This window comes from Pseudopodoces humilis, chromosome 17 (assembly GCF_049639895.1).
Source record: "Pseudopodoces humilis isolate 2021_Gansu_Grassland_sample_001 chromosome 17, ASM4963989v1, whole genome shotgun sequence".
NCBI lineage: Eukaryota > Metazoa > Chordata > Aves > Passeriformes > Paridae > Pseudopodoces > Pseudopodoces humilis.
In genome coordinates this window covers 9617252-9627738 of record NC_142216.1, presented here as the reverse complement: position 1 = coordinate 9627738, position 10487 = coordinate 9617252, and the positions used below count along the sequence as shown (strand labels likewise).

General features: G+C 44.8%; 1 long non-coding RNA gene across 1 annotated transcript; it reads right to left on the bottom strand.

The window, feature by feature from the left end:
* Nucleotides 1-4059: 4059 nt before the first annotated feature.
* On the bottom strand, nt 4060-6379 carry LOC148182954 (uncharacterized). Its single transcript, XR_015774014.1, has 2 exons — nt 5595-6379; nt 4060-4944 (listed from the first exon to the last, which is right to left on the bottom strand). It is a non-coding gene; the product is annotated as an uncharacterized LOC148182954 (long non-coding RNA).
* Nucleotides 6380-10487: the final 4108 nt, after the last annotated feature.

Sequence of the window (10487 nt, the reverse complement as noted above, 5' to 3'; positions counted from 1 at the left end):
CCCGGGCTGCCCGACGCAAACGCCTGAGCAAAACACCGGACAGCGGCTCCCAAACGCTAAAAACTCACACTCGCTCCGCCTTCCGTGAGGGGCGGAGGGGGCAGGGGACCGAAACGAATTTGAGGGAACGAGCGGCCGATGGAGAGTTTTTCAGGCAGCGTCGGAGTCGCGCCAGAAACCGCACAATAGACGGAGGCCAGGGCCCCTCCCTGCGGCCTGAGGGGCCCGGCCGGCCGCCGTGAGGGGGGAGCGGGCCCTCTGGGGTCTGGGTCACCCCCTGAGGGCAGCGTGGGGCTCCCGTGACGGCGGAGGGCGCCGGTGTCCGGGGCTGGCTTTGTGCCTTCCTGCGGGCCCGGCTGGCAGGTCGTGTGGTGAAATCGGTCATTCAGGGTAACCCGAGCTCGCCCCAGAACGCCCACGCTGCGGGTTTTCCTTCACGGGGAGAAAGGCTGAGGCCCGGGGATAAGCGGGGTCATGGTGCGAGTATCTGTGGATGCTTCCCGCAGGTAAATACGGTGAAACCCCATCGTCAGAGGTTGCTCCAGCGGCGGAAGTAATTTTAGTGGAAAAACAGCATTGAACAACTGGCTACTTCAAAACTGTTCCAACATCAGACAACTTTCCTCAAGTGAAGTACGTGCGGGACCTTTAATGGAGCCGGAAATTGATTTAGCTCTGAGTGGTTCTCACAGACCCATCTGCCCTAGATATTGCCAGGAATTTCAGGCAGCTCAAACTCAGCCCTTTAAAGCATCTCCTGCTTTGCAAGCAGGCGCCGAGCCGAGGAGCAGAGCAGAGCTGGGCACCCGAACTACTTTGTGTTAGCACAGCCCCACCTGAGCACTGTGCCCAGCACGGGTGACCGCTGAAAGGTCACCAGTGTGTGCTAGAAAGCAACAAGTACTGGGTTTGCAGGGAAAAAAGGGGTATGTGAAGGGTTTTTCTTTGTGAGGAAGGGCAGGGTATGACCTCTCATGTTGCTGTGAAGTGTCCGGGACACTGTTGTGGTGTCACAGCACACGCTCCATGCTCTGCTGCTAAGCCCAGTTTTGCATCAGCTCTTTATAGCAAAATGGCTTTTAAGTAGGCAAGATACTGACACAGTAGGATTCTGAGCACAGGATTCTGACCATTTGCTCTACTTTCACTCCTAAACAAAAATGTCTTAAGAACCAAAAAGCATCTTTTCACATCACTCCAATGCAGACACAGCCAGGGTGCTTGTAAGCACACTGATACCTGCAACAGCACTACACTGCAGAGTACAGCATCATTTATAGCCTCAGGCAGCACTAGGGGAGGTTCAGGTTGGACATCAGCAAGGATTTCTTCCCTGAAAGGGTTGTCAAGCATTGGCATGGTGGTGGAGTCACCATCTGTGGAGGTGTTCAAGAAACAACTGAACATAGCACTGAGTACTCTGCTCTTGTTGACAAGGTGCTGATCAATTGAGGATTGGACTTCATAATCTTGGAGATGTTTTCCAATCTTAATGATTCTGGGATAAGTCCCAGGTTTCGCTTCCCTTGGGTCCCAGAGAGTCCCAGGCTGTGCACCCCACATGTTAGGGAACAAATGACAGCCAGACCCCTGGAAAAAATCTTCTAATATGAAAAATTTTCCCAGGATTCAGAATTTCTTAGTTGAGAAGCTTGTTTTGCTCAGTTCAGTAGCCAAGCCTATGAAGTGTCAAGTATTCCTTACTCCCCTCATTTTCTTCCTTCCCTTCCATCTGAGAGTAGACATAGAATCATAGAGTATTATGGGTTGGAAGAGACCTTAAAGCTCATCTGGTCCCACCTACCCCTGCCATGGGCAGGGACACCCTCAGGTTGCTCAGGGTCCTGTCCAACCTGGCCTTGGACACTTCTGGAGTGGGGCAGCCATAACTTCTCTGGGCAGCCTTTGCCAGTGTTTATCTCACATAACAAGTGAGACTACAATTAGAAAAGTATTTAATATTAAATACTTTGTTTATTGGGGCTGATTCTCTGGAGAGGTGGAAGACTCAGATTCTCATCCAGGAAGGACCTCCTAGAGCTCAGCTGATAGCCAAGCTGTTCTACATCAGCACAGATCACTTAGACTTCTCTATAAATTCCAAAGAACTGTCGGAGGTGACTACCTGACTTGGGAAGCTTGTTTCATGGGCTTTAGGATGCTGAGCAGCTTGTTAGTCAGAGCAGACTTGAATACAACTCTGAGCAATGTGATCTGACTTGTCAGGTAGATCCAGGTCACCTCTGTGGTCCCGTGCAGCCTGGATTACTGTGTGCTTCTGTAAGGTGTACTTCTCTGGAACTCTTCCTAACAGCTGAGTGAGCAGACAGGGGGGCCAGGTGATGCTTGGCAGCAGACTTGGACACTAACAGAAGTTCCTCAGAGATCCTGGTATTGATAACCACATAAGCTCTTTGTTCACCATTGAATGGGACCTAATTTTAATTTTTAATTTATATGTACCTCTATATATAGAATATGAAGCCTCCAGACTACATCTAAGGTGACTTTTTGATTGTACCAGCATCACATTTACCTCTTTCTTCCTCAGTCACACCATCTCATACTCCAGTGCTGAGAACCACATTCAGTGCACTAAAAACCAGTGCCTTTATTTTCCTTAAATTATTATTTTTTATTTATATTAAAACTCACTGGTTTAGGGAATCAGACAATAGCAGAAGGTGGCCAAAGGAAAACATATCTACAAATTCTAAATCTCTTTTCCCAGTGTTGCCAAAGACCAAGGTTTCTGATTTGGTTTGTGACTAGCAAGCACAAGCTCACAGACTGTAAATCAGGCTCAGCAAAGGGAGAATGAGGTTTGCCCTCAACACAAGACAAATCTAATGCAATCTAGGGACAGGCAGAAAGCTAAATTCCATGCTAATTTATAGTTGTAGATAAATTTAATTCAGAATTATACTGCTGATGAGCTTTATACTTGGTACAGCTCTCTACAGCTCTCCAAAGGAGAAAATTCTATGCACAGTGGACTTTGAATTTTACTAATTTGTTGAATTAGAAGTCTGTGAAAGTTAAAACAGCAAAAACACCCCACACCCCAAAAAGAGGCAGATGGCTGTCACAGATATGCTATAATCACATGATAGCACCTCCCACTGTGCCCTACATATAGTACAATCAACCTCCCCAGCCACTCCAGCTGCTTCCCGTTATCTGTTGTGAAAAAGCAGCTGCTGCAGCGGTGATAGCCCAAGTCCTGCGAGTCAGTCAATGGCACAGAGCCCCCATCCCTGGCTAAAGCTGCAAGGTAAAGAACAAGATTGCTTTAAAAAGGGGTGGCCCAATTTCAATTGTTCTGCACATAGATAATGATTGCACTGCAAATAATCCTAAAACTGAGCATTGCTTCCCTGAGTGCAGAGAATCACACCATCATCAGCAGTATCAGCAACAGGTAAATTACAATTAAGGGCCTTTGACCACTGAGAACATGGAGGAGGAAGGGAGCAGCTTAACACCAAAGCAAATACCTGAAAAGATTTGAGCAACTGAGCTTGATTTAACGCTTAATCAGATCCAGAAGAGCTCTGACCTACATAATCACAGCATCCCTGGGCTGCAGGCACAGCCAGTTGAACAGCCACGCAGCCACGCGGTAAGAGGGTTTAATGTGCTGAATGTGAGGGAGCAGCATCCTGGACATAGCCCTGCATCTGCTCCACAGCCTCAGATTCCTTTCTTGCTTGTTTCTCTTGGGCAAAAATTAATGTGCCCCCCTCCCCTCTTTAGAGCACCTCGCATTCTACTTTGACAGAGAAACAGGAATTTTTTTTTTAGCTGCTAGTGGTGATTTAGAGACTATGGAGATAACACACTGATTGTTTTTCTATACAAATGTGATGTGGGGTTGTCAAAGTCTAATGACAATCAGGATTGAAAGAGCTCAGCTTTGCTCCATCAACAAGTTGGAAAAATCCACAGAACTCATCTTGGATTCAGTGAACCAGGGAGAGCAAGCCAGGGAAAGAGCCAGGTAGGACCATGGAATCTGAAAAAGAACCTCATCTACATGTAGGGGAAAATGAGACTTGCTGCAAAAGTAATCCTTTTTTTTCAGGAATACAAAAGATGAGGAACATTTTTTAAAACAAGCAGACACATCAAATTTGAAAATAATTGAACTGACTGGTGTAAAACCAGGGAATATCAGAATTATTCATGTAAGAGAGATGGTAGAAAGACCCTGGCAAGCTCAAAGGCCTGGGCCACTGGTTTTTAGAGCAGTCTTGGAACAATGCAGCAGCAGAAGAGGAAAATTCTTGTTCTCAGTAAAAGTCTGAAAAAGCTAATTATATGAAAAAGCTAATTATATAAAAAAACTAATTATTGCATTTCCACTTAATTAAAATTTGTATTAAAGCAGCATCCTTGAGAAGCTGTCACTTTTCATACAAGTTGTACCCCAGCAATGCAAAATGGTGGGTGGCAAAACCCAGCAGTGAGAGTCTAGGTCAGAGAATCAGACTCCTAGAGTAGTTTGGGTTGGCGGGGACCTTAAAGCTCTTCCAGTTTCAATGCTCTGCTGTGGACTAGACTGGATTGCTCAAGGTCCCATCCAACCTGGCTGTGAACTCTTGCAGGGATGGGGCAGCCACAGCTTCTCCAGGCAACCTGTGCCAGGGCCTCACCATGCTCATAGGCAAGAATTTCTTCTCAATATCCAGTCTAGTCCTGCTCTGTTTAAAGCCATTGCCTCTTGTCCTGTCACTCCAGGCCCCTGTCCCAAGGCCCTTTCCAGTTCTTTTGTAGTCCCTTTAGGCATTGGAAGGGCTCTCAGGTCTCCTTGGAGCCTTCTCCAGGTGAACACCCCCAGCCTGGCTCCAGAGCAGAGGGGCTCCAGCCCTCAGAGGGTCTCCATGTCTTCTTCTGATCTTGCTCCAGCAGATCCACACCCTTCTTATATTGGGGATCCCAGACCTAGGCACAGCATGGCAGGTGGGGATTCAGAGCAGAGCAGACACCAGTGGACTGACAAAGCCCAATAACTAAATCCTGTCAAGCTGACACCAAGTGAGATTTTTTTATCAGCTTCTATTTCTTCCTCTAACAGCACTCCCATTCCCCTTACATAACAGCAGGTATTTGAGATAATTTAAAAAAAACTGAAGATGAAGAGGAGGAAGATTGAAAATAGAAATACCTACCTCAAACCTATTTGCAGCACTTATTTGCTAATCAAACCATCACTCCACCTCCCCATATTTAAACAATGATTTTTGTATCAGTTCTGCCCTGGCATCCTCTGAAATCATCTGGAGCGCTCTGGAGGAGCCAAGCCCGGATCCTCTGGCTGCTGAGGGTGAGGGTCACCCACCTCCGGCCACATTAGAGCCAGTGCACGCCAGCCTTGCCGACATCAGAGGCGGGCCCGGCCCCCCCGGGTCACGACGCGCCGGTCCCGACAGACGTGGCAGTGCCACGCGGTGGCGCCGGGACTCGCTCCGAGGGACGGGAGCCGCCGGCGAGCTCAGCCCCGCAGAGATACGCTCCCGAGCAGTCCAAGAAAAGCGCAGGCTTTCTGTAGGTGGCCTTGAGAACGACCTTCAGTCTTACCGTATAAAACTTACCGTATAAATATCCTTGATAAAAGAACGAGGGGAAAGGAACTGGGTTAGCTTCACAGGGCTGCCTGGCTCTGGTCTCCAACGCTGGAGCCGTTCAAAGTCCAAAAAGCAGATTCTGGGCTGGTTCTGACGCCACAGATGATAATGAGCACTTGCTTTGAGGTTTCAAAGTCCATGGGAATAAATACAGTGTGTTTCAGAAGTCAGCATTTTTAAATGCATTCAAAGAATTTTAAAAAGAGATTCCAGTGGCAAAAAGGACAGTCCAGTAACATTTTGAGATGGCTGAGCTAACGCTGGATAAACTCATGAGCAGACAAACAGAACCCATCACCAGCCTCTCTCTCTCCTAGGAAGCTGTGGCACCCCCTCCCCTGGGCATTGTCCCCGCTCCAGTAGCAGCCGGCTGTCTTCCTCTTCCCCGAGGACAAACACAGCAGCGGAAAAGGAGCAGAGCTGCTTGAAAAGTGGGACAAGTGTGGTATGAAACATCCACCATAGGATACTCCCAGGCAGGGCTTCTTCAGCCGCACCCCCTGCCCCCCATTTTCCTTAAAAAGAAAGAAGCAAATAGAGTAGCCATCACTGCCGACTCCTGCGCTGATGGCCACGATAAAGATTTTTCACAGCAAAGTTTAGGGTTAGGCTGGATGTGGGGGGTGTTTTCTCAAACTCCTGAAAAAATCAAGGCAGTTGGGAGCCAAGCTAAAGCCTTTCAGCCCAATCGATCGTGCAGTTATCAGTGTAAACAGGACACTCCTCTTTTACAGTTCAGCACTTTCAGTTTTAAATGCATAATCTGGGAAAAAATTTATCAAGTTATTGAAATTAAAAACCAAGCAAACTAAAGCAACAAAAACAAACCAAAAAAACCTGAACTCCAAAAACCCAGATGTGTTTGGGAGAAATCTACTGGGGAAGATGTATACAGAAGTCAAGACAACCAAAAGCAAAGATTTAGTTTAATTTACACAACCTTGTGCAATGATATGAGTAGCTGCAAAATGGAGTGTTTCTCAAAATCACTTTCCTGCAAGTTCTCATGCAGGATGCTCACCCTGATCACACTGCACCTCTTCCATCACCAGTTCCAGGTACTATTAGTGACTAATATTTTATACATTGTTTATACCAGCAGCAATCATTTCAGTCTTCATCCCAAAATTCTGTTCACCAGAGAGTAATTAGGAGACCAATATTCAACCCATCTTTAAGAATAAAGCTTTTAAGCTGCAGCATAGGTTTTAAAAGGCTAAAACATGCAGTACTGCCTAATTTAACACCGAAAGTGTTGTTTCAGCCTGCCTTTCTTGTCCATGTGCCAAGGCACTCTGGTCCCTTGCTCAAGAAAGCGGCCTGCCTTTATTCTCATCCAAAAGGAGTACAGCCAAATGAATTAGAGCATCAAAATAACTTTTTGTAAAACCACAGAAGGCTGACTCTTGAACTGCTGACTGCAGAGCTTTGTTGGTGTGTTCATGGGTACTGAAAGATTGCTACACAGTCCGGTGTGATTTTTACTTAACATTTTTACCTGTTTCCCACTTTCTCCCAGAACACCAGCACTCTGTGTTATGATTGCTGTGGCACACAGAAGGCATCCAACACCTTATACAAGGCTTCAAAAATCACTGCTTGCAGACATTTTGCTCCAAAAATCCAAGCTCATACAAACCACGGTTTGGTTGCAAAAAACATGGAATACGTAAAAGCCATTTCTCAGGCAAAGTTTGCTCTAACCTACACAGCAACCCTTAAAACACATTAAGAGTTTCCAGGAGTGATCTGTATCCAGACAAAACCACCAGCAATTAGAGCAGTAAATGAGTGTGGAACAGGTGCATAAGGAGGTAATGAGAGTGGAGGCACACCTTCAACTCACTGAATTTGGAGCAGCATTTAATTTGAAATTCAAAGTTGTGATCACACTTGCATTTTCATACAACCATTTTTCCTGAAAGAAAAAGAGTACTTGTTTTTCAGCCCCCTCCCAAAGTCACAGCACCTCCAAGAGCAGGAACTGCACTCCACTATTATTAAAGAAACAAAGAGGTGAGAGGGGAAAAAGCATGTGTTTATTGGAAAGGCCCAAAATAAACCCAGCACTATCATAGCAGGCTTGGTTTCATCTTGTACAGGAGGAAATCCTTTATGCTTAAGAGTCAGGATAAATTTTTAAATTGTCAGAGCAAAGACTTTGTCCCAAGGCCCTTGAAACACAATTGCTTTCTCGAAAGGACTCAAGTGCTTCAGTTTACTATAAAATCAAAATCCATGCAACATGGATTGGTACGTATTGGCACCTCTCAGCAGTTTTTTTTGTTACTAGAAGAGCTTTTGACAGGAACCGGACTAAGGCACGGGCAGGTAAAATTTCACAGCTTCCACTGGCAGGATGTCCCCATACCACCTTTTTCACAGGGCAGAATGTGTTGTTACCATCCAGACACATGGGGAAGGAAGTAATGCTCTATTTACACTCTCACATGCACCCAGTATTTTGCCAGGGTACTATCAGAAGACCTAAATGAGGTAACATTGCCCAAGCACTTGGAGCAGGGATACCGAGTGTGAATGGAAGTGTTAGCAGCTAGAAACGATCCGAAATGAGCACCAGGTGACAGTCACACACACTGATTACCTTGGACAAACATCCATCTACAGTGGCAGCTTCAGCGATGGAGCAGGGACTGGGACAGCAACCAGCCCCAAGCTCCAGGATCTGTGAAGAGGGGGCCATAAGCAGAGGAACAAAGCACACAATGGAAAGAGGCAGAAGAAAGGTGTAGAAAGAGGGTAAAGGGGGGAAAAAAATCTGGCAAATTCATACACCTCTGTATGTATGTAATACATATTTTGTCTCTTGTTTTTGATTTAATGGATCCTCAGTTCAGGACAGGCCTGCCACAGTTTAGGGTGCTCACTTTGATATGGTATGGCCAATGACTTATGCAAAACAAAATATGGAAAGCTCAAAACTGTTCCCCTTTGTCCATCAATATTCTCCTGGGTCTACACAAGTTCTGAGAAAGAAGAAAAAAAGAAAAAGAACAGCTCATGGAAAAGTGTCATTTCATTCCCAACTACCTTCTCATAACCTAAACCCCAATGTCAGCCCTCCTCACTAGGAGTGGGGTGTGACATTTCCACTTAAACATTGAACCACCACACTATGGGATTTCCAGCTCTGCCTCTATTTTGTATTTCATGGAATGCACCAGGCACTGTAGAAATGGAGGAATTACTAGTGATCTTCAAAACCTGCTCATTTCTCTGCAGCCACCAGGCTCACAGGCTGAAGTAAAGGAAGTTTAGTGCAGGTGAACTACTCAATCAGCCATCAATAAATCAAACCCCAATTATCTTTATCTTTGTTTCGTCTCTTGCATCTTCCAAAGATGGGTTCAGCTGGTTAGTGCTCCATGACAGCAATAAATTTTTTCTTCGCAATGTGTTTTTTTCTTCACAATGTGGAATCTTCATACGGACCATCACAACATAATTACAGAGGAAAGCACAAAAACTGGAGTGACTCCAACATTGTCCATGGACTTTACTAACAACCACTTGGATTTGTGTACAGAAACTGAAGCAAGGACTGCTCCCTACCAGAGCAGATGAGTCATGCCAATTAAAGCAGCAAGGAAAGCAGAAAATAGGGCAAAGTCATTCCTCTTGAAGGAATAGTGTCAATGAAAGCACAATGTCCCATCTACACAAACACAGAGAAAGACAAGCAACAGGAATGGAACGTGAACTACTGTCAGTAAAGGATTTTTTTTAATAGCGATCAAAGCAAAAGCTCCCAATATACTAAAAAAAGCCACTTCAGATGCACTTATTTTTAGCATGCACTTCTTCCTGTAAGAGATCAAACTACAGCAGACTGAGCTCTCCAGAAGCCATTTGAAACCCAACCTACAGGACAAAGCTCAAATTCTGCTGAAGGAAAAGCAACCACTTGAACCCTTTCTGAAAGGGGATGAAGTAATGCTTGATGAAATGCAGCATCTTCTTTGCAAGGTAAAGAATTAAGTGGTCCTCCAGCTTTTTAGAAAAGCAAGAAAGCACCAAAAAGCATGCCTAGGACTAAACCTCCAGGTGAGCTGGACATCTGCAAAAATTTCTGTGTGTTCCCTTAGAAACAAGCAGAGTAAAAAACAAACTTCCATGTTATTACAGAATCTACATTGTGCCCAAGAAAGTTAAAGTCTCAAACAATATGAATATTAAGAGTCCTATTAAGTCAGCAGCCAGGTACATCATTTAGATGTACCCAAGAAGTTTCATGCACAAGCCTTAAGAAGGCTAACATTTGAGTTTTGGCTTTGAACCAAATCATCAAATTTGGGTTCAAATCTTGAAGAAGTTAGTAGAAAGAAAATATTTAAACAGAAGTTAACATAAACCACGTACCACTGTTTTTCAGAATGGAAGCTTGGGCAAATACACGTAGCACTAAACTTCAAGTTGTTTCCTTTAATATTTACAAAACTGGTTTTATTCTTAGTTTTTCAGAAAAATGGTTTTAAGTATTAGCACCTACATTGTAAATGACTCAAACTTTGATTTACACTTGAAATAAAGCCACAACGCGATTAGTTACGTGAACCTATATTCTTTCATTTCTGAGTATTTTAGTAGAGCACCAAGAGGGAAAGAGCAACATGTGAATAACCAGGAAGCTGTTCTCAGCTGTGAGACAAAGGCCCAGGCACCTTCCTGGGACAGGATTCAAAAGGTCAGAGTTTTCCAGCACACTCCAAATCAGCTCAGTTTTAGTTATTTATAAGGTGGAAATTTCTATCCAAGTTTATAAAACCCATCCAGCTACATGTTAGTTTATTAAACCACAGTTGACCTGAGATGCAATTAGAATTTTGACATTTTTCCATA